General features: G+C 48.3%; 1 protein-coding gene and 1 long non-coding RNA gene across 7 annotated transcripts in view; both read right to left on the bottom strand.

Annotated features, from left to right (window-relative positions):
* ELAVL3 (ELAV like RNA binding protein 3) overlaps positions 1-24,249 on the bottom strand; it is a 139,816-nt gene that overhangs the window by 97,185 nt on the left and 18,382 nt on the right. The window lies entirely within an intron of this gene.
* Positions 1,812-11,473, bottom strand: LOC125429235. The gene is made up of 3 exons (XR_007243969.1): positions 11,463-11,473; positions 7,783-7,787; positions 1,812-1,989 (listed from the first exon to the last, which is right to left on the bottom strand). It is a non-coding gene; the product is annotated as an uncharacterized LOC125429235 (long non-coding RNA).

Genomic DNA, 24,249 nt, shown 5'->3' with positions numbered 1-24,249 from the left:
TCTCTGAATTCTAACACAAGATTTCATTTTGCAGATCCTTTTGCCAAGTTTTATACAATGCTCTGGTGGGAGAATCGTATTGTCACAAGTTATTTTGCAAATGCAACTGTTTCTCTAAATGTTATTTCCTTCCTTAATAGTGTATACAGAAAGTTCCTAAATGGAAAATACTGAAAGAAATATAAACCTCTTCATAGGGAATAATCTCATCATCATCTTAATTATGGTCTCTGTTGTTCCAACAGACTAAAACAGCCTAAATGTTGAGCCAGGTCAGGAGAGGGTCACATGAACACATGGAGCTGCGCTGAGTGGTCTATCAAGAACTCTGAGTGGTCTATCAAAAATGCTGTCTAACTCTGGCTGATTCCGCACAGGCAACATGGGTTCGGGGAACACATTTCCAGTGCCTGCAAGAGCCAGCTGAGATCGCTGGGATCCCAGAGGCATGAGGAAGTACAGTTTGCCCAGAAAAGCTGTGTTTCTGTGCAAACCACACAGCCAAGAATCCACACACACACACACCCCAGAATTCCCCTCCACCTGAGAATCCCCCCCACCTACCTGAATGGAATGGCGGCAACCTATTAGAGCAGTGTTTCCCAACCTTTTTGACATCATGGTACCCTTGACCTCACTCTTCATATCTCACAGTACTCCTGCCATCCCCCCTCCACCTTCCCCTCCCAGTGCCCCTGTCTACCACCCTGTTCCCCTCCCAGGGGAACCACGGGGGGTGGGTTTGCAGGAAGTTGCTGCTGACCTTGTGGCAGGCTCTGTACCCTGGACAGCTCCATGTCCTTGCTGGGGCCCGCAGGAGACACCACAAAAGTGAGGGGGGCCGGTAGTGTTGCCGCGGTACCCCTGGGACATGCTTACGGCACCCCAGGGAATTGCTGTATTAGAGTATCCACTCTAGTGGCGGCAACCTGGGGAACCCACCATAATGGTGAATAGAAGGGGGGGTGGATTGAACGCTTTCTGGGAGTCATAGTTCGCACAGGCAAGCAGGAAGCATTTGCAACCTGGGTTAAAGAAAACTGGGTGCTAATTTAGCGATTTTCATTTGACCCGGGTTCTGGCCAATAAACAGGTTAGAGCCGTGGTGGCGAACCTTTGGCACTCCAGATGTTATGGACTACAATTCCCATCAGCCCCTGCCAGCACGGCCAATTAGTCATGCTGGCAGGGGCTGATGGGAATTGTAGTCCATAACATCTGGAGTGCCAAAGGTTTGCCACCACTGGGTTAGAGGTATTTGGGGGGTAGGTTCTGTGGGAATCACCTTCCAGCAGCTGCTCTGCAGCATCCTAAATGGCGGGGGTGGGGCAGGTCTTTCACATCTTCTCAGTCCTTATAGCAACAGATGCTGGAGACTGAACAGGGGCTTGCTGGGTGCAAAGCAGATCTTTGACCCCTCAGCCACAACCCCCTCCCAATGGGCAGGGAATGTCCAAAACAAGGATGTCAAAGGAATCTTAACACAGGATTGTTCCAATCATGACGTCCTTCTTGTACCCCATTAAAAATCCAGGTCTGGGTAGGACCAAAACCTGCACTCTCTCATCTGCTTGGCACTATCTTTACAGCTACTCTTGCTTTTCATTCGCCCAAATAAAGTTGTTAATAAACCTCCCCTACTCTGTTTCACGCAAAGATGATCATTTGGTCAACTGAGGTGCAGCGGTTGAGAAAGTTGTATGCTTCTGCATTGGAATATCGTCCCGAACGAATACGACAATTACAATTCATTTTTACGAACTACTTTTGTCAAAACTATTATTTTGTGCATTACTGAACTGAACTTTGATACAAGAGCATTTATGCCAAAAATGTATTTTTTGCTTTCAAATGAATGGGGAGAGCAGGGCTGGGTAGGCGCTAGGGCCCAGGCAGAGCATTCTACAACAAAAAAGGTCCGGCATGCTTTGTTCTGTGGCGAGGAATATGCAATCTACTATCACCTTTATGTGGAACAGAGTATAGCACCTTATCAGATAATAATATATTTATTTTGCTAAACAGAAAATCTGTTTCAGATGCTGACACTGATTCATCCTAGGTAGGACAGTTTTAAAATAGATCCTGTGCTTACGTCATTCTGGATTTTTCCCACTGGAAATTCAAAGTTATAGAGATAATTATTTCGCTCTGTTTAATACACTCTCCTGTATCTGGTTTATGGTCCATTTGTGTTTATTCAAGGAACGCTCCTTATTTAAATTATTCTTATTCACAATAAACATAGTAGCTTCTGTTGTTTCTAAATGAACCTTATTTGTCAATGTTAAAATTAATTTTAGAACGATAAGCTATCTGGTGCATTTGCTGAGATGGAAGAAGGGTGGTATAAATGTTTATTTTTATTTATTTATTTTTTAAACTTTTATACCGCCCCATCCCCAGGGGGCTCTGGGCGGTGTACAACATTAAAAACAGTTAAAATAAACTAATTAAAATAATTAAGAAGAAGAAGAGTTTGGATTTATATCCCCCCTTTCTCTCCTGCAGGAGACTCAAAGGGGCTTACAATCTCCTTGCCCTTCCCCCCTCACAACAAACACCCTGTGAGGTAGGTGGGGCTGAGAGAGCTCTGAGAAGCTGTGACTAGCCCAAGGTCACCCAGCTGGCGTGTGTGGGAGTGCACAGGCTAATCTGAATTCCCCAGATAAGCCTCCACAGCTCAGGCGGCAGAGCCGAGAATCAAACCCGGTTCCTCCAGATTAGATGCACGAGCTCTTAACCTCCTACGCCACTGCTGCTCCAATAAGGCAGCAATAATAATAATAAATAAATAAGTTGTAGTTTTTCCCACTATTCCTTCATCCAGTTGAGAGTTATAATTTGAAGATTTCATTGAGGCAGTGAACAATAAAGTTGACAGGACAACTTCATCTTGTACCTCAATAAATACAAAATGCCATTGGCAGACAATCTTGCTTTGGGGTGGTCAGTCTACAGGATGAACATGTTCCCCAGTCGAAGAAAGGCAGTTAGTACTGGAAGTAGTGCATGCTGTGGTTATGCCTAGTTTAGACTACTGCAGTACACTGTACAGGCGGTTGCCTACAGGGGGTTGACTACGAGTGTCCAAAAACTACAACTAGTGCAGAATGCTGTAGGCAAGAGGTTATGTGGAATACATAAGAACATAAGAGCAACCCTGCTGGATCAAACCAGAGTCCATCTAGCAGGGGTGTAGCTAGGGTAAATGGAGCCCGGGGCAAAATCTGAGTTTTATGCCTATATCAAGCACCCTCCCTCTCCCACCACTCTGTATTCAAACAACATTTTTTGCACCAGGTCATCTCAAAGTCACCATTGCATTAACATGGCTCAACACACAAATCTGAACACACCTAGGGCTCCTTTGTTTAAACAACATTGCTGATGCTATTTTTACATGGATTCACCCTGAAACAGCATCACTTTTAATGTTGTTTAAACTACAGAGCCCAGATTCTCCTTTTAAATCCACCTTAAGGGGATACTCTGGGCTTCTAGTTTAAACAACATTGAAAGTGATGTTGTTTCAGGGTAGATTCCCCACCCCAAACAGCATCATTTTCAATGTTGGTTATTATGGGTTTTCTACAAGTGGGTGCATGGGTCTGGTGTATCTTATTCCTAATGTTTCACCTGCATCTGTGGCTGGTATTTGTGAGGTGTACCACAGAGAGAAGTTCATTATACACTGTGTCCAGCCTCTTATAACAGACTTCTCTCTGTGATACACTTCTGAAGATGCCACAGATGCATGCAAAATGTTAGGAACAAGATCTATCAGACCACGGCTACACAGCCTGTAAAACTCACAACTACTCAGTTGAATCTGGTTTTTGAAAGCCTTCAACAATACTTTTTAATGTTTTTTTTTAATTTGGGGAGCCTAGATATTCTTCCTTTAAATCCACTCCAAAGGAGGAAAGAGAGAACCTGGGGAAAATGTGAGGGTGCCTGTCAGGGGAGCAACTAACAGTACCAAACTTTTAGGCTATCTTCAGAAGACTCTCCTGATTAAAACCACCCAGGTTTAGGGGTGAAGTTTGGTTCAGGAAGCCCAAAGTTATGGACCCTCAAAAGGGTAGCCCCATCTACCATTAGCTCCCATTGGAAACAATGGAGGATGGAGCTTTTGTCCATGAGGTGACCCCTGAATTAACTGCATCAAACCTGGGTGCTACCAGCAGGACATCATCCTTCTTATAGAGATTACCTAGGTGAAGTTTGATTCAGGGACGTTATGGACCCCCCCCCTCAAAATGGTAGCTCGCTACTATTAGCTCCCACATTGGAAATAATGGAGTATGGGGTCACCCATTTTAGGGTCTGAGAAGCAGTTGGACCCCCTGAACCAAACTGCACCAAACTTGGCTGGTATCATCAGGAGAGTCACCTGGCAATAGTCTGAAAGTTTTGTGCTGCTAGCCTAAAAACTGCGCCCCCTGCAGGCCAGAAATGGGAAAAACCCTGAAAAATAGAAAAAGCCACTAACGAACCTGCAATGTTTGCGCCCACCACAGGCGCTTCCAAGCACTTGTCCCTGGATGTCTCCCAAGGAAGCTACAGCTCTCTGCCATCTAGTCCAGCGCTCTGCTACTCGCAGTGGCCCACCAGGTGTCTTTGGGAGCTCACGTGCAGGATGTGAAAGCAAGGGCCTTCTGCTGCTGCTGCTGCTGCTCCCGAGCACCTGGTCTTCTAAGGCATTTGCAATCTCAGATCAAGGAGGATCAAGATTGGTAGCCAAAGATCGACTTCTCCTCCATAAATCTGTCCAAGCCCCTCTTAAAGCTATCCGGGTTAGTGGCCATCACCACCTCCTGTGGCAGCATATTCCAAACACCAGTTTTCAGGTTGATCTCCATCTTGACTATACCCTGATCCTACACTTGGGGCTCTGTGACGTTCACGGTGTCTCACTCGAGCAGGAGCTTTGAGTCAATCTCAGGGACGCGTCTGAAATCCTCAAGACAGATGAGCAGATCAGAAGAAGGCAACGGAAGAAGTCAAAGGAGACCGGTCAAGTCAGCCAAAGGTGACCCTGCAGGCCATGAAGACCTGGGTTGTCTTCCAGTTGACCTCCCCAAGCTAGTATGGTGCTCTGGCCTCCCCAAGACAGCAGTTGTTCTGGGGGCAGGAGGCTCAAGTAAAACTCCCTTGGAGGTTTCACATGGCGTCCTATCATGTCACCTCCTATCCTCATATCACATCCTAAACATCTGTGCATGCATTTGTGCATGTATTTTAATCTGTAATTTTTGCAATTGCTGCTATAATGTATTTTAATGAATTTTAATGTTTTATCGCTATTGTATTTATGAGATCTCATATTGCATTTGTTTTATGTTCCATTGTACACCGCCCAGAGCCCTCCGGGGGTTGGGTGGTCTATCAAGCCTAAGTAGTAGTAATAATAATAATAATAACAATAACAATAACAATAACAATAACAATAATAATAATAATAATAATAATAATAATAATAATAATAATAATAATAATAAGAAGAAGAAGAAGAAGAAGAAGAAGAAGAAGAAGAAGAAGAAGAAGAAGAGGAAGAAGAAGAAGAAGAACTACTACTACTACTACTACTACTACTACTACTACTACTACTACTACTACTACTACTACTACTACTACTACTACTACTACTACTACTACTGGTGGAATCACAAACCTGAAAAGGTCACTGAAAATGAACACGTGAAACTACTCTGGGACTTCCGAATTCAGACTGACAAAGTTTTGGAACACAATACTCCTGACCTCACGATTGTGGAAAAAAAGAAAGTGTGGATAGTCGATGTTGCAATTCCTGGTGACAGCAGAATTGATGAGAAGCAACTGGAAAAACTTACACGATACGAGGATTTAAGGATTGAACTACAAAGACTCTGGCACAAACCAGCAAAGGTGGTCCCAGTGGTGATTGGCACACTGGGTGCAGTGCCTAAGGACCTTGGGCGGCACTTAAAAACAATCGGCGCTGACAAAATCACCATATGTCAGCTGAAAAAAGGCCACCCTACTCGGCTCTGCACGCATTATTCGTCGATACATCACACAGTGCTTGGGAAGATGCTTGGGAAGTGTCTGACGTGTGATGTAATACAAAATCCAGCATATTGATCTTGTTTGCTGTGTATAACTGTTTTTGTATCATCATCATCATCATCATAATAATAATAATAATAATAATAATAATAATAATAATAAACATGTCTATCATGTCACCTCTTCACCTTCTCTTGACCAAACTAAACATTCCCAGCTCCCTAAGTCTCTCCTCGTAGGGCATAGGTGTCAAACTCACAGCCCTCCAGATGTTGTGGACTACAGTTCCCATCATCCCCTGCCAGCATCATGCTGGCAGGGGATGATGGGAACTGTAGTCCATAACATCTGGAGGGCCACGAGTTTGACACCTGTGTCGTAGGGCACGGATTCCACACCTTTGACCATTTGGGTTGCCCTCCTCTGGACCCGTTCCAGCTTCTCAATATCCTGCTTGAACTGAATGTGACAGAAGGACCAGAGCTGAGGAAAAAAACAGCTTTCTCAAGGCCACCGAGGTGAACGGGAGGCAACTCTGCTGAACCACTGGAGCTGCATTGGGCGAACGTGGCCCGGGGCACTGCAGGCACCTTCCACCACCGTCTGAACGGCAGGACAAATGGCTCCTGGCCTTTCTCCAGCCCCCTCTTTTCTTCCCGTTGGAAGGGGAGTCAGTTGGGCAACGGGAAAGATGCTCAGGGAGAAGCAAGCTTGTGTCCATGCCACTCCAGTGCACTTTCCCTTTCAAGGGTGGGGGGGAGGGAGGCACCTGCTCAGGGGATGCGCCTCGATGCTGGAGCAGTGCTGCCAATAGCAATGAATGTCAGCTTCCCCTCCTGGCCTTGTGTCACGAGACTAGCGCCGTACAGTTTCCTGCTGCTGGAAACGAGGCATTTGTGTCTTGGGGAAATGGCTCCTATCTGCAGGGGATTTCGGCTGAGAATCTGGACTCCTCTCCCTTCCACCCCCACCCCCCGCCCCTGGTCTTGCCCCAACAGGCTCAGATGCTCACTCAGTGCCTCTGCACCATTTGCCCTGCCAGGGCCACCTGCCACCCGGCCCCTCCGCACGACGCGCAGACTGCTTTCCCCCCAGAGCGGCTCCCACCTGCCAACACAGAATCACCAAGTCCATCCCCGTCGCCAACCTCTACAGGACACCCTCCCTGTCCAAGGGGAGGAAAGCCCCCCACAGGATCAGAGCGGCAACCAGGGCTTACAAATTCCCCCTCTGCCAGGTGAGCCAGGAGTCAGGTTTGCCAACACAGACCCCATCTCTGCACCCAAAAGGACCAGATTAAAACTCCCTCCTATTGCACAGAGGGCAGGCAGGCAGAGAAAGCCAACAGCCCCCAACTGCCCACTCCTCCCCTCTCCCCGCACGGAGACAAGCACGGCGGCAAACAATGCCTGCCCAGCCAGCCCTCAGGGACAATGTGGCATTGAGTGCCCAGGCAACAGGAGGCACGAGGACCGCCAGCCACCAAAGGCAGCTATTCTTGCATGCAAAGACATGCCCAAGGCAACAATGCCACTCACAGTTTCCTCCTTGCCAGAATGACAAGGAGGGGGAGCAAAGAGAGGGCAGGGGCTGAGGAGGGAAGGGGGCAACCCATTCATGCCTGCAAGGAAAGCCAGGCTGGGAGAAGCAGAGTTCAGGGAAGCCTGAGGCCCAGGCCTGCTTCCTTGGTGTCAAGAAGAAGAAGAGTCTGGATGTATACCCCCCCACCCTTTCTCTCCTGTAAGGAGACTCAAAGAGGCATACAATCTCCTTTCCCTTCCCCCACCCCCACGACAACAAGCACCCTGTGAGGTGAGTGGGGCTGAGAGAGCTCCAAAGAACTGTGACTAGTCCAAGGTCGCCCAGCTGGCGTGTGTTGGAGTGCACAAGCGAATCTAGTTCACCAGATAAGCTTCCACAGCTCAAGTGGCAGAGCGGGGAATCAAACCCGGTCCTCCAGATTAGAGTGCACCTGCTCTTAACCACTACACCACGCTGGCTCTCGTGGTGTGTATGAGTGAGGAGATTCAGGCCCCACTACCTGGTTCCGACCAAACTGTTAAAGCGTTAACTGTTTTTAAAAGACCGTTGACCACGTTTCCTCCCAGCCGCCTCCAAGTGGTGCTCAGGGCTCTCAGGATCCATAACCGCTGTGCAGCCCCTGTGTTGACCTCATCTTATTCTATCTGCAGTGACCGAGTGGTGTATTCACTCACAAATATAATCCTAATTCTGCCCTACAAAGAACAGGTTGTAAACCTAGTATTTAATCACAGTAATCAATGGGCTGCAGGCTCTGTTCAGAACTGGGCGGCAATCTGTCCCTACAGAGACGCAAGATGCGAACTCAACAGAGGATTCAGGAGTTTGAAATTATTTTCTTGCAATGATGTGAAAGTTTGCTAGAGCAGGATGGGTGACCCAAGAGGAAAACCCAGACGCGGGGGTCTCCCTGGCTCAAAATAATCCTTTCCACCCATCCCAAGGAAACATGGCAGGCACCCTCTGTCTTCCATGACTTATGGGAAATGCCCAGGTTTGAACTTTGGTGAACCCTCAGGAAAAGAGAACTTCAAAACTGAGGAACAGCCACAAAGAAGACATCCCTGTGGGCCTGGGCAGTCTTCACTGGGCAGAATTGAATGGCATTTCACCAAGCAACTGATCTCGCCAGAGATGTCTTCCCACCAGAGGCGTATTTAGAGTTTAAAAAAGAAGAATTTGGATTAATATCCCCCCTTTCTCTCCTGCAGGAGACTCAAAGAGGCTTACAATCTCCTTTCCCTCCCTCCCTCACAACAAACACCCTGTGAGGTGGGTGGGGCTGAGAGAGCTTAGAAGAACTGTGACTAGCCCAAGGTCACCCAGCTGGCGTGTGTGGGAGTGTACAGGCTAATCTGAATTCCCCAGATAAGCCTCCACAGCTCAAGCGGCAGAGCGGGGAATCAAATCCGGTTCCTCCAGATTAGAATTTAGGGGAAATGTAGTCCAGTACAAAATCTGAGTGTGCCCCCTCCCCAGTATGGGCAATTGCCCTTCCCCACCACAATCAAACAAAAATTTTGCACCTTCCTAGGGGAGGGGAGGAGGAGGGGTTTAGGGGCGATTTTCTGCCCCCCCATGTGGCTAAATGGTCACGGCCTGGGGACATTTGACCCCATATGTCCCCTTTGGTGTTACACCCCTGCTTCCCAGGATCGTGAGTTTGGGCTGTTGCAGACTGTGCAAGCCCTCACCAGCCGCATTTTTATTTTGTTCTTTCACATGAACAGAAGGAGCTGAGCATCCACTCGTGCAAAAACTCTGGAACACTCCTTTGAATTTACATATCTTAGGGCGATTCCACACACGAGTAAAATAGGTTCGACCCAGTTCCCTGAGAAGGGTACTAACCTAGGTCGAAGCCATTGTTGTTCCCCACTGCAACCAGCTTGATCCCAGCTCGGAGGGCGGAATCATCCCACAATGCTGCCTCTTCGCCACTCCGTTCTGATTGGCTACTGTTCTACAGCCATGTTCCGTCTATCCACACACACGTTATTTAAAAAAACTGCCACAGGAATGGAGGGATGAAGGTGGTGTTTTTTGATTGGCCAGCAGTACGCATGCCCGAAACACTCAGCTGTGATTGGCTGAATGGGGGACTCCTGGCACCAGAGATTCCGCACTTGACTGGAATCGAGCTGAGTTTGAGCGTGGTTCCCTGAAAAAGTAGTAGTTCCCAACTGGAGTTGGAAATTTGACCGTTACACGGGGCGAACCTGGTACAAAACCACGTCGATCCCAGTGGTTGTGCGGAGCACTTAGGTCGAACGCAGCTCGAACTTAGGTTGATAATGCAAGTGCAGAATCGACCTTATTCACTTTGTCAGTCATTTTTGCCCGAAGTGTTGTTACAGCCAACTTGTGGACAGAGCACAGGGGATGGGGGAGAGAGCGAGCTACACACAGGGATGTCAGAGTTAGCTCACGTTCCACATGGATGCCTTCTGGAATTAGATGGGATTCCTCCCTGCTCAGGATCCAGGTCTTTATTCACCTTTCATTTGGGGGCAGAAGTTAAATTGGTTGGAAAATTATGTTCCACCCCAATTCTGCCAGCAGCCCAGGAGGCAGAGGCGGCTGCTTGCTTTTCTTGTTAGAGAAGGATCTTTAATGCCAGCAGGAGACAAATGAAACTGACTGACTGCTGTATTCGGTCATCCCCTGCTTGCTGAATTCAGAGGGCAAGCATTTTTAATTATTAGGACATTTCATATTTTCTTTTAGGGACTAAATGCCCTTGACTGGTTGCTTATGTTAAATAGATGCCCGCTCGTGGTGACCCCAGGAGGGCCAAGGGCAAGAATGGCAGGGCAAGCACCTGGGAAGCAGGTTGAAGCAAGCATCAACCCAAGGGTCTGCACCATGAAGGTGTTGGAATTTCCAGCCTTGCTTTGCATGCAGCAGCAGCAGAAGCAGCAGGGAATTCTGGGAAGCTGCACGAACATTCTAAAGGTGACAGTTAGAATCCGTTGGTAGTGTTCTGTTCCCTCACCACACACACTAGGAGACTGCCTGACTGACTAACTAAGAGGAAAGATGTGCTCTGTGCTCTGTATACTATTGTACACCAAATGATATAGAAAGTGCTCTGACTATAAGATATTGCAACACAACCAAACTGTAACAGACTATGAGCCCTGCATGTAACTATTAATGGTGATACTTTGTTAATGATTGAGGATGATTGAGGGACTGAAGCACCTTCCTTATGAGGAGAGGCTGCAGCGTTTGGGACTCTTTAGTTTGGAGAGGAGACGTCTGAGGGGGGATATGATTGAAGTCTATAAAATTATGCATGGGGTAGAAAATGTTGACAGAGAGAAATTTTTCTCTCTTTCTCACAATACTAGAACCAGGGGGCATCCATTGAAAATGCTGGGGGGAAGAATTAGGACTAATAAAAGGAAACACTTCTTCACGCAACGTGTGATTGGTGTTTGGAATATGCTGCCACAGGAGGTGGTGATGGCCACTAACCTGGATAGCTTTAAAAGGGGCTTGGACAGATTTATGGAGGAGAAGTCGATTTATGGCTACCCATCTTGATCCTCCTTGATCTGAGATTGCAAATGCCTTAACAGTCCAGGTGATCGGGAGCAACAGCCGCAGAAGGCCATTGCTTTCACATCCTGCCTGTGAGCTCCCAAAGGCACCTGGTGGGCCACTGCGAGTAGCAGAGAGCTGGACTAGATGGACTCTGGTCTGACCCAGCTGGCTTGTTCTTATGTTCTTATGTTCTAATGTATATACTGCATGTTTTCTCTCTCCATTTAAGTAAAGTTCATCTTATGTTTTATTATGAACTTCTGAGGCAAAACGGCTGGTCTTTTGATAGATAACTATTCTAATTTGACGTGCCGCACAATCCACATTTCCACTCATTACTTTGCTTGACAGTATTATATATACCAAATACACCTGTTGCCAGTGGTGGGATTCAGTAGGTTCACAGCACTTCGGCAGAACCAGTTGTTAAAATGGTGCTTGTAAACAAACAGTTATTAAATTATTTGAATCCCACCACTGCCTGTTGCCCTTCAGGAGGGACCCCGTCTTCCCCACCCTCCTGTCAATGTGCAAAATTACCTTTAAGGCCATTAGTGGCAGAGGTGGGATCCAGCAGGTTCTCACAGGTTCCCGAGAGTAGCTTACTAATTATTTGTGTGTGCCAAGAGGGGGTTACTAATTGGTGATTTTGCCACGTGATTTTTGCCTTAGTTATGCCCCTCTTCTCAGCAGTAGCATGCAGAACTTGAAGCAGTCTAGCAGGAGGTGCACCGGAGTGTGTGGCAGCCTGCGCCTGCGTTCATTCATTTCCTGCCCAAGGACTGGCGCAGCGGCTGCGTCCTTGCCACAGCCCCGCCCAGGAATGCCCCGCCCCCAGAATGCCCGGCCACGCCCCCTTCATGCCCTGCCCAGCCCCACTGGCGCTACGCCACAGTTTGAATCCCACCACCATGGGAACCTGTTACTAAAATTTTTGGATCCCACCACTGATTAGTGGTCTTGGACCCGCATAACTGCGTGACTGCCTCTGCCCGTATTGCCCCCGAAAGCCCCTCCGGTTCGTGGAGGAGAATTTATTGGTGGTCCCACGGATGTCCGGCTGGCTTCAACATGGGCCAGGGCTTTTTCGGTGGAATGCTCTTCCTGCTGACCCCCGGGGAGCTGCAAGATCTGTTTCAGTTCCACAGGATCTGTAAAACAGACCTGCTCCACTGGGGCTTTCCTGCTGGACAGCCCCCTCTTAAAAAAGGTCTTCCTGGTCCCTGTCTAGGCATGTCTAGGCATGGCTAGACATTCATCTTCTTTGCACTCCTTGGCCGAATCCCCACTGAAAATTAAATACAGATACAATCAGGTTTGAAAAGAAATGGCCCCTTTTCATCGAGGTTTCACCCTCCCAACTGCGGCGTGTGTGTGTTGAGGACGTCCATCTCAATCACACTTTCAAACAGTGCAGCAATCCCCACTACCTCGCGATCGAACACGCGATCTGCTCAGCGGCTCTTCCTTCCTCATCCTGATTGGCTGTCGTGCCATGTTGGGGCAGGAACTTGGGGGGTTTTGCGTGAAAAAACACGTTATAACATTGAAGCGAGTACGATTCTTTCGTGCACACGTTTGAGTAGTGTTCTCTCGTGCACATGTTACGACGATAGACTCAGCCAGCACGAAGCAAACAGAAAAGGCTGTGAGTGCGTCTCGCACAGCTCACCATGCTCTGATTGGCTGGAAGGCATTTGTGTCACTCTGTATGGCAGGAAATTTGTAGCCACATTAGACCCCCAAACCTCCCCATTGATCTGGATTGGAGACATGTTTTTTGAAAAGGTTCACATTCAAGCAGGTTCAGGAAAAGGGGGGAAGCGCCAGAACCGTGATCAATCTGTGTTCGGCGGTTCAGCTGTGGGGAGTTCTTCATGAAACCTGGATATTTCGGGTGAGTATCCTGGGATTAATCAGCAGTGGGGATATCGCCAAGCTTGTGCGGTGACGTCATCTATTTCTAAATTATTGCTAATTATTGTAAATGGGTTTTACGTGGTTTTAATAGTATTCACGACATTTAAAATATTATGACTTATTGTACTGTATGGCAATTAGTGTAAGCTGCCTTGAGTCTTCCTGAAAAAGGCGGGGTATAAATGTAATAATAGAAATAAATAAAATACAAAGAGATTACGAACCCCCACCCCCCCCACCCCCACCAAGCAGGTGCGTTAATAGCAGGGCCTTCCGACAGGCAGCAAAAAACTTGGCAGCTCTAGAGCCAGCAGGGGGGCTCCGTGACCCACCTATGAGCTTGAAGGTGCTGCCCTCATGGATCTCCAGAGCTGCAAATGGCAGTCAAGGGTGGGGTGGGGGGTTTCACAAGCTGACCTACCAAGCAGGGATGCTCAAACCCCTGCAGATTGGGCTCAGACTATAATCACCGCTCATGAACAAACCACCAACTGACCAACTGTTACCGCCAGGAAAATAAACAAAATATTTTCCTGAGTCAGGTTGCCTGGTTACACTGGCTCCATGCTAGGGCGCAGAGACTTGTGTGTCTCAGAAGCCTTCATAAGACTTGCAAAGGTTGCAAGCACATGAATTGTGCCAATGATATATGGTTTCCCTCTTGGTTATGCCATTCTAGGATGTAATAAAAGCCCCTTCAGGGTTGAATTTATGATGTGCCTGCTGTTTAGGATTTTAGTTTGACTAGGTTCTCCAGTTAGTTTAAGGTTCTGTTATTGGTCGGTTTAGGAAAGTCTTGCCTATAAGTATATGTGTTTATCCCTTAAGGTTTCCCTAATGTTTAAGTTTAGAAATGTTATTTTTGAAATTTGTGTCTGATAGTGAAAGCAATAGCCTGTAAAGTCTGATATTAAGGGACAAGAAAGTTGGCTCTGGAATGCAGCTTAGACCAATACCCAGCCGACTTCTTAACAAAGACAAAGACCCTCTTTGGACTTGCAAATCGAATCTGTTGCCAGCACCCAGAAGTCCCCAGCCGTTGGAAGACGTGCAGGGACCACCATTGGACAATTTGAACTTTTCTTTGTTGCAACGATGTGAGGCGGGAGCCTCAGGGTATTACTAAAGGAAACAGCCATCTGATAAAGGATGCGGTAGTGAGCCCACCTCGCTGGGTGCGGTAGCGAGCCCACCTGGATTTTCTGAATGGACCTTATCTGCTCTCCCTTCAGCACCATTGTGAGATCTCGCGGGAAGACGATTGACAGCGGGATTTTGTAATCCCATTCAGAAGTTGTAACTGTATCTTGCTTTTGTGTTGTTTGTTTTCTTATTGGTTTTGGGTGAGGGACTTGCCCCCTCACCTCCCCTTTTCCCTGCCCCTTTGCCCCTTTGAAGTTTGGGAATAAAAGTTCTTGCACGGGGTTGCAAGAGCGCAATTCTCCTGCCCGAGCTGTGACCATCACTTCCAAATAAAATTCTTTGCTTTGAAAACCGCCGGCTTCCTGCGCCTCATTACATTGCTTAGCTGAAATCACTTATTGTTTCCCGAGCAGCAGCAGTAACACAACCACTGGTCACGTCACATGACTGCTGAACCTTCATATCAGAGTTGGCTGGGCAGCTACATCTTTGTGGTGTGAGAAGTGAAGGATCCTGGGAGCTTTCTCTCCCCCCCACCCCCAATTGCTGCTTTAACACTCAGGATCCTCTTCCCACCTGGGGGTCTGTTCCAGCATATGACAGTCCTCCCCCCCCACCTGCTGAGTATCACTTTACAGTACAAACGTCTTCCCTTAGGGGGGTATTGGTTCAGTAGTTGAAACCTCACATTACACCACCACCGAGTGGTGGGATCCAAAAATTTTAGTAACAGGTTCCCATGGTGGTGGGATTCAAACTGTGGCATAGCGCCAATGGGGCTGGACGGGGCACGATGGGGGCGTGGCCAGGCATTCCAGGGCAGGGCATTCCTGGGCGGGGCTGTGGCAAGGACGCAGCCGCTGCGCCGGTCCTGGGGCGGGAAACGAATGCACGCAGGCGCAGGCTGCCATGCACGCCGGTGCGCCTCCTGCTAGACTGCTTCAAGTTCTGCGCGCTACTGCTGAGAGGAGGGGCGTAACTAAGGCAAAAATCACATGGCAAAATCACCAATTAGTAACCCCCTCTCGGCACACACAAATAATTAGTAAGCTACTCTCGGGAACCTGTGAGAACCTGCTGGATCCCACCTCTGCCACCACCCCCAAGTGATTAATTCCCACGTGTCAGCACGACGCCCTTCTAAGTCGACATTCTATGCAACTCTCACTCTAACTTTAGCAATGGCTAATCAAAACACCTGCAAAAAGCTGTTCCTTTTTCCTTGGGTGGGCAATAGGAAATTCTGTGGCAAGCAGGAAACGTAAGAAACGCTCTTTCCACAGGATAAATGTGATGTTACATAACGGGCCAGCTGATTTTCAAGGGATCCTTACGGTTTTTCGCATGGGTAGCCCTAAACTTACCATCAAATCCTAAAGAGCTTACACTCTAAATTTAGACAGTGTGGGACAGAGCCCAGAGGAGGCAGAGCGGAAAAGAAGAAGAATCACCATGGACAGCCAGTGCTTGTTGGAAGGCCAAACCAAAGCATGATGAGGAAGCAAAGCCAATTCCCTCCTAAATTTGGAATGGAGAGCAACGCTTTCATTTCCCTCCCCCCACCCCACCCTGCTTCATTCCTTTGTGTGGGAAAGGGGCAAACCTCTAGAAACCTCTCTGGCTGCTGCAGCTTTTCAAGGACTGTGAGATGCAGAAAGCCACCTCATTCAGAGCTTGTCACATGCCTTTGAAGCAACCGAGGGTGGAGTCCTCGCACTCGCATAGCCTGGCCTGGCCTGGCCTCCCTTTCAGGGAGCAATTGGGAGGATGGATATTTTTTCGTTCTCCTTTCTTGTTCGATTGCACTGGTTCCCCAGGCATCCCCACTAAGTAAGTTTCCCAAAAATCTTTGTGACTCACAATGTGAAACTCAGAAGCAGTCATGAAGAAGAAGAAAGAAGAAAGATGAAAGAAGAGGAGGAGTTTGGATTTATATTCCCCCCTTTCTCTTGTAAGGAGACTCAAGGTGGCTTACAAGCTCCTTTCCCTTCCTCTCCCCTCTCCCTGTGAAATAGAAGAAGAAGAAGATTTATATCCCCCCTTTCTCTCCTGCAGGAGACTCAAAGGGGCTTACAATCTCCTTGCCCTTCCCCCCTCACAACAAGCACCCTGTGAGGTAGGTGGGGCTGAGAGAGCACTGAGAAGCTGTGACTAGCCCAAGGTCACCCAGCTAGCATGTGTGGGAGTGCACAGGCTAATCTGAATTCCCCAGATAAGCCTCCACAGCTCAGGCGGCAGAGCTGGGAATCAAACCCGGTTCCTCCAGATTAGATACACGCTCTCTTAACCTCCTACGCCACTGCTGCTCCTTGGGGCTGAGAGAGTTCTGAGAAATAGGTGGGGCTGAGAGAGTTCTGAGAAAACTGTGACTAGCTCAAGCTCTCCCAGCAGGAATGTAAGAGTGCGGAAACATGTCTGGCTCATCAGATACGCCTCTGCCACTCAGGTGGAGGAGTAGGGAATCCATCCCAGTACTCCAGATTAGAGTGCACCTGCTCTTAACCACGACACTCAAGCAGATATTACGGCTGGCAGCAAGAAACAAAACAAAACTACTGGGCAGCCATTCCCCTGCTCCTGAGCCTTCTGGGGAATTCAGATTAGCCTGCGCACTCCCACACACGCCAGCTGAGTGACCTTGGGCTAGTCACAGCTTCTCGGAGCTCTCTCAGCCCCACCTACCTCACAGGGTGTTTGTTGTGAGGGAGGAAGGGCAAGGAGATTGTAAGCCCCTTTGAGTCTCCTACAGGAGAGAAAGGGGGGATATAAATCCAAACTCTTCTTCTTCTTCTCTTCTTCTTGAAATCTGCTGGGTCAGCAAAGTAATCCTGGGGTTGGCGTGAGTTCACGCAGTTGTCTGCCTAACCAATTCACTTGCAGTGAAGATGACAGCATCCGGGGTTGCCAATCTCCAAGTGGCGGCTTGAGATCACCCACGGTCTCCAGGTTACAGAACCCAGTTCCCCTACAGAAAACGGCTGCTTCAGAAGGCAGACTCTACGGCACAGGTGTCAAATTCGCGGCCCTCCAGGTGTTATGGCATACTGTTCCCATCATCCCCTGCCAGCATGATGCTGGCAGGGGGTAATGGGAGCTGTAGTCCATAACATCTGGAGGGCCGCGAGTTTGACACCTATGCTCTATGGCAGGGGTCTTCAAACTATGGCCCCCCAGATGTTCATGGACTACAATTCTCATCAGCCCCTGCCAGCATGTCCAAGTGGCAGGGCTGATGGGAATTGTAGTTCATGAACATCTGGGGGGCCATAGTTTGAAGACCCCTGCTCTATGGTGTTGCGCTTTGGCTTCCCCTGCCCAAATTTCCCAAGAATTTACCAAACCGGAGCTGGCGACTCCACATGCATAGTAAACAGAATGTATTTACTGATTTCCTAACCACCACAGGGCAGCCAACATTTCTCGAGGCAGGAATTCCCCAATGCCGGTGGCATCTCTTTCTCCCTCTAGTCCAGGGCTGCTTTACCGAAGGGGCAAAAGAGGAATTGGCCCCAAGCCCAGCACCCTCCAGGCAGAGGCGCATGGTGGGAAAATGACGCCCGGAGACAGCCGTTCTCTCGGCACGTCCCCCCACTACACCAGGGGGCAGGGCTCAGGGGGTGCCCCCAAGGCCTCACTCCCCCCTTCAGGCTCCCTGCTCTGCGGGGAGCAGAAGGAACTGAAAGGCTCTGTCCTTGGCAACTTTGCTTTTATAAGCACGGCGGCAGACTTCCTGCTGCCTTGCCGTCTTTCTGGTCATGGGGCGGGGGGGGGCGATTTTGCACCCCCCATGTGACCAGATTAGTGGTGCTCGGGGACAGAAGGTACCCCCTGTCCCTCGGCAGATACGCCACTGCCTCCAAAGCCTCTGCTACATGTCTGCCAGTCTGAGAAAAAAGTGCATCAAGAGTCACAGTACTCCTATGCCAGCGATGGCGAACCTTTTCGAGACTGAGTGCCCAAATTGCAACCCAAAACTCACTTATTTATCACAAAGTGCCAACTCAGCAATTTAACCTGAATACTGAGGTTTTAGTTTAGAAAAAACGGTTGGCTCCAAGGCGTATGTTACTCGGGAGTAAGCTTGGTGATAGTCGGTGGCTTTGTTTTAAAGCAACCATCCAACTCTTCCAACAGGTGAATCACGAACCTAGGAGGGTTTACTCAGAAGCAAGCCCCATTGCCAGCAACTGAGCTTACTCCCAGGTAAAGGATCGCGCTGTAGTTCTTCGCATGAAAATCAGTGGGGTTTAACAGTGCTTAACCGGGTTACCTACACTGCCTCCCCAAAACTAGGTCTTAGGTTTAATGCTAATAATCGAGCCCAGCGGCCCAGGCCAGCCTAGATGTGTGAGTGTGTGTGTGGGGAACTCTGTTTGCACGTGCCCACAGAGAGGGCTCTGAGTGCCACCTCTGGCACCCATGCCATAGGTTCGCCATCACTGTCCTATGCGCTCTGCTCTTCAGACCAACACCTGCCAAGAAGGAAGGAAGAGACTGACTGCCCTTCCAAAGTCAACCAACTCAAAAAAAGTAAATGTTTCACCAAGGCAAGGCCAGGTAAACTCCCCCCCCCCCCATGTACACACACCCATCCCTATGACCCTAAAACCACACCGTTCAGCTATTGGAGGGGTCAGTCATGTTAGTCTGCTGGCAAAAGAAGCCACACATTTTTATTTTATTTACTTCATTTATATGCCACTTTTCTCCAGAGGCACATCTAGGACAAATGGGGCCTGTGGCAAAATCTGAGTTTTCCAGGGGTCTCCATTTTCCCTAGATACCGGCGGGGGGTGGAGCGAGTCGTCTGCTGATCTCACGGAGGAGCGCCAGATTGGCGATGGCACCCAGGTCTACCACCCAAAGCCAGCGAAGTGTCCAGGTCTACCGCCCAAAGCTGGTAAGCAATGCCCGGGCCCGGCGCACTCCCCATGTGATTAGATGGCATACCCCTGGAGACATGTGATACCCCATGTCCCCGTGGGCGGTATGCCCCTGCTTTTTCTCCTCAATGGGGACTTAAACTGGCTTACATCCTTCTCATTCATGTTATCTTCGCAACATCCCTGTCCAGTAGGTCAGGACAAAAGCGTGTGCCTGGCCCAAGGCCACCCGGCAGACCTCCATGGCAGATCTGGCTCTCCCAGATCCTAGTCTGACACTCCATCCACAGCACCAAGTGGTTCTCCTCCCCACCCCCCCACCCCGCACAACTCACTTAGACCCCTTCCGCACATGCAGAATAATGCACTTTCAATCCAAGTCAGCCCTTGACTATAAATGGAGATCAAGTAGAGCGGGTGGCTAGTTTTAAATTTCTGGGCGTCATGATTAAAGAGGACTTGACCTGGGGCGTACAGACTGCCACGGTGGTTAAGAAGGCCCAGCAAAGACTGTACTATCTGAGACTTTTAAGGAAACAACAACTGGATGGAAAACTCCTGGTGTCCTTTTACCGCTGTGCTATAGAGAGTGTCTTAACCTACTGCATCTGTGTATAGTTCTCCAGTTGCACAGTGGCAAATAGGAAGGCGCTCCAAAGGGTGATCACTACTGCACAAAGGATTATCAGCTGCCCTCTCCTCTCCTTGGAAGAACTCTATAATTCCCGAAGCCTAAAGAAAGCCCAAAATATTCTGAGGGACCCGTCTCTGCCAGCACACTCTCTTTTTGAACGGTTACCATCCGGCAGACGATACAGGTCTATCAAAACTAGGACAAAGAGGCTTAGAGACAGCTTCTACTCTAGAGCTGTGGCTATGCTGAACTCCGCAGCTTCGTGTTGATGTGTTTGGGGCTGTGTAGGGATGGGTGGAGGAAGGGGAAAGTGAGGATGATGTATGAGTCTGAAATTGTGTGCATCGAGGAATGCTGCTGTAAATTTCGTTGTGCGTGCACAGTGACAATAAAATGCTTATGCTTATGCTTATGCTTTCACAATTGTTTGCAAGTGGATTTTGCTGTTCCACACAGGGCAATTTCCCACTGGTGATTAATCCTGGGACAGTCATCTGAAATATCCAGGTTCCCTCGAGATCTCCCCACTGCCGAACCGCGGAACACCGATCAGTCCCGTTTCTAGCGCTCTCATCACGAGGTTTTCTGGGACCTGCTTGTATATGCACCTTTTTGAAAAAAATACTCCAATGGGAGCTAATAGGAAATTGGGGCTACACATTTGAGCGTCCATAACTTTGGCCCCCATGAACCAAACTTCACCAAACCTGGGTGGTAGCATCAGGAGGGTCTCCTAAAGATACTCTGAAATTTTGGTGCTGCGAGCTTAACAATTGCACCCCTGACAGCAGGCACACACCCCCCCCCCCAAGGAACAGGCCTAGAAGTCTTCACTAGAAACATGCTGCAGTGAGGAAAGTGTGTTGAAAATGGATTGAAAGTGCATTATTCTGCCTGTGCGGAAGAGGCTTAAGTGACCAAAGAAGATGAAGAAGATGCAGTCGACTCTGAGTTCTCATAACGAAAAGGCTACCCAACCTTCCTAATGAACTGGTAGCTTTATTGCAATTATGAAGGAGTCCAAATGCTGGAAATGTCAATAACAGGATGGTTCTTTCTTCCTTTCTTATGTGATGGACATGCAAAGAGGCAAAATTGTTTTGCAATACAATTTTAAAAGAAATGCAAAAGATTTTGGAAAATAACAAATGAGACAAAAAAACTTGAGGCATTCTTGTTGGGGTTGATGGGGGAGGGCATTCCAGATCAATATAGAATACTTTTTATGTACTTGACAAGTGCAGCAAGGATTTCATATGCATACTAATTCCAACAGAACAAGACTGGGTTTTAAAAGTCACAGAATACGCAGCAATGGCAAGGCTGACAGTGTTTATAAGAGACAAGAATTCGGATAGTTTCCTAAAAGACTGGAAACCTTTTGAGGACTACCTACTGAAAACATATATGAATAGAGAAATAGTGGCAGGACTTGAGATTTAAATGAAAACAGTGGATGGACTAAAATAGTTTTATAAAGACTAAAAATGGAGGAAATGCTGACACCAACTATGAGCACCAAAACTAGATTTGAGTTTGGATCCAGAATGAGGTCGCTGGAAGTCACTATAGTCACTAATACAGTGGGGGAAGGGGATTGGATTTGTATTGTTGAAGGCTTTTATGACTGGATTCAACTGGTTCTGGTGGGTTTCCTGGGCTGTGTGGCCGTGGTCTGGTGGATCAGCCTGGAAAACCCACCAGAACCATGGATTGGATTTGTTTTCTGTTTTTCTAGGTCTGTGTTGTCTCCATGTGTAAAATAAATTTTAAATATTTCCCGGAAGGAATCCTTGAAGGAATCCCTTGGCTGCTAGCAACGGAACCAAAACTGGAAAGTGAAACTACTTTTGTTAGGGCTGTCAATCTCCAGGCAGGCCCCAGAGATCTCCCAGAATTACAGATGATCTGCATACTATAGAGTTCAGCAGTCCCCCTGAGAAAATGGCTACATGAATGTGTGGGCTGCACAGCATTATGCCCATTGAGGAGGACTGCCAACACGAACACTCCATCCTGTGCAGTGGCGTACCGCCCATTGGGCAAAGTGGGCAGTTGCCCAAGGCACAGAAATTTGTAGTCACGTGGGGGCGCCTGATGTCTAAGCCCCGCCCACTCTGGCTAAGCCCCGCCCACTCTGTACGGTGGCCCACAAGCCATCAGAGGCAGAGCAGGAGGACAAGGAGATCTGCCTCCAGTGAACTTGGGCTGCTGGGGCCGTCCGGGAAGGGTGAGTGCCACGGCCGGGCTGCTCTGCCCATGGGGGGGCATCAAACTCAGGTTTTGCCCAGGGCACCAGTTTGCCTAGGTACGCCACTGCTCCTGTGTTGGGAGAGGATCCCAGTTGCTTCTGTGGATCTCTTCCGGCAGCTGAATGTGGCGTCTCTGGCAATCTCATGCTCACGCTTCTGTCATCAGTTTCACTGGGAGCATCACTCCCAACAGGCATACTTAACAGCCCCAATCCTGGAGCCTTGTGATTATGTACAAATTCTCACCTCATTTTTAAATGCAGCAGCCTCCAGAAGTCACTCTGGTACTGGCAGAGGAAAAATTGAAAACTATAGCAGCCCAAACTGTGCTTCTGTGGCTGTACCTCAGGAAGTGAAAAAAAAAAAGCAGGCATCCGTTATTTGGACAGTACATTTTTACTCCACCCTTTTTCAAAGTAGGATTTTTGGGCAGGGGCGGGGGAGGTCCATAGTTCTCCTCAACTCTATTTTATTCTCTCAACAGTCCTGTGAAATAGGTTAGGCTGCGGCAGAATGACCATCACTTCAAGATGCTATCAGAAACTAAGATTCCAGGTATAAAAAGGGCAGGCCCACTGGATGAAGAACATTGAACTAGCTCTACTGGATCAGAACAAACATCCACCTCATGCAGCACCCTGTTTCTGACAGTGGCCCCCCAAAGGCCACACCAGGAAGCCCACAAGCAGGACTGAACAACAGCGGCTCCCCTGATATCTGCCACAACATTAATTAGGCATTCAAGGGTACACTGCTTCAGAACTTGGAGGTTTTACTTAGCTGTCCCGGACTAATAGCTGCTGGTAGAACTGTATTCCTCTGTAGATCTGTCTAAAGCAATCTAACCAGTATTATTATTATTTTTTTATTTATTAAATTTAATATACCGCCCTATCCCCGAAGGGCTCAGTATTATAAAGATATGCATTATTATAAACTGTATTATAAAGATATGCAGAACCGAAAAAAGCCCCCAAAGCTGTTTTGGGTTTTTTTGATCAAGCCGCCCCCCCCCCACCCCCCCAATTCGGACTTTTTTCAGCTTTACCCTGGCTCATTTAAGGGCACTTGGGAAATATTTTTTAAATCTAAAAATAAAAAATTAAGGCCCTCTTGCAAGGCTGGTCATTGGCCTTTACATTTCAAAACCCCTCTCTTTGAATTTACCTTGACTGGTGTTCTGCTGGACTTCCAGGTGGGTTCTGCTGGCAGACAAAAAAGAGAAGAAGAAGAGTTTGGACTTATACCCACCCCTCTCTCTTGTAAGGAGACTCAAAGGGGCTTAAAATCTCCTTTCCTTCCCTGAGAGAGCTGTGACTCACCCAAGGTCACCCAGCTGGCATGTGTTGGGAGCACACAGGCTAATCTAGTTCCCCAGATAAGTCTCCACAGCTCAAGTGACAGAGCATGGAATCAAACCCAGTTCTCCGGATTAGACTGCACCTGCTCTTAACCACAATGCCACAAAGATGCCCCCACCTTTGTTAGATTGCTCCAGATTGGGGTCTACAACCTGCGGCTCTCCAGATGTTAATGGACTACAATTCCCATCAGCCCTGCCAGCATGCCATGCTGGCAGGGGCTGATAGGAATTGTAGTCCACGAACATCTGGAGAGCCGCAGGTTGCAGACCGCTGGAAGCAACCTCCTGTTGCCCTTTGGCTGATAATTTTCTATTATTTTAAAAGGTTTTCACCATATATTGATTAGAAAGCCACCTCAAATCCTTCGAGAGATTGGAGAGAAGGGCAACAAAGATGATTGAGGGATTGGAGCACCTTCCTTATGAGGAGAGGCTGCAGCATTTGGGACTCTTTAGTTTGGAGAGGAGACGTCTGAGGGGGGATATGATTGAAGTCTATAAAATATAATGCATGGGGTAGAAAATGTTGACAGAGACATTTTTCTCTCTTTCTCACAATACTAGAACCAGGGGGCATTCATTGAAAATGCTGGGGGGAAGAATTGGGACTAATAAAAGGAAACATTTCTTCACGCAACGCGTGATTGGTGTTTGGAATAAGCTGCCACAGGAGGTGGTGATGGTCACTAAAACCTGGATAGCTTTAAAAGCGACTTGGACAGATTTATGGAGGAGAAGTCGACCTATGGCTACCAATCTTGATCCTCCTTGATCTGAGATTGCAAGTGCCTTAGCAGACCAGGTGCTCAGAAGCAGCAGCAGCAGGAGGCCCTTGCTTTCACATCCTGCCTGTGAGCTCCCCAAGGCACCTGGTGGGCCACTGCGAGTAGCAGAGTGCTGGATTAGATG

This window comes from Sphaerodactylus townsendi, linkage group LG03 (assembly GCF_021028975.2).
Source record: "Sphaerodactylus townsendi isolate TG3544 linkage group LG03, MPM_Stown_v2.3, whole genome shotgun sequence".
Classification (NCBI taxonomy): Eukaryota; Metazoa; Chordata; class Lepidosauria; order Squamata; family Sphaerodactylidae; genus Sphaerodactylus; species Sphaerodactylus townsendi.
Note: the sequence above shows the minus strand (reverse complement) of the source record. Positions and strands in the feature narration are given on the sequence as shown.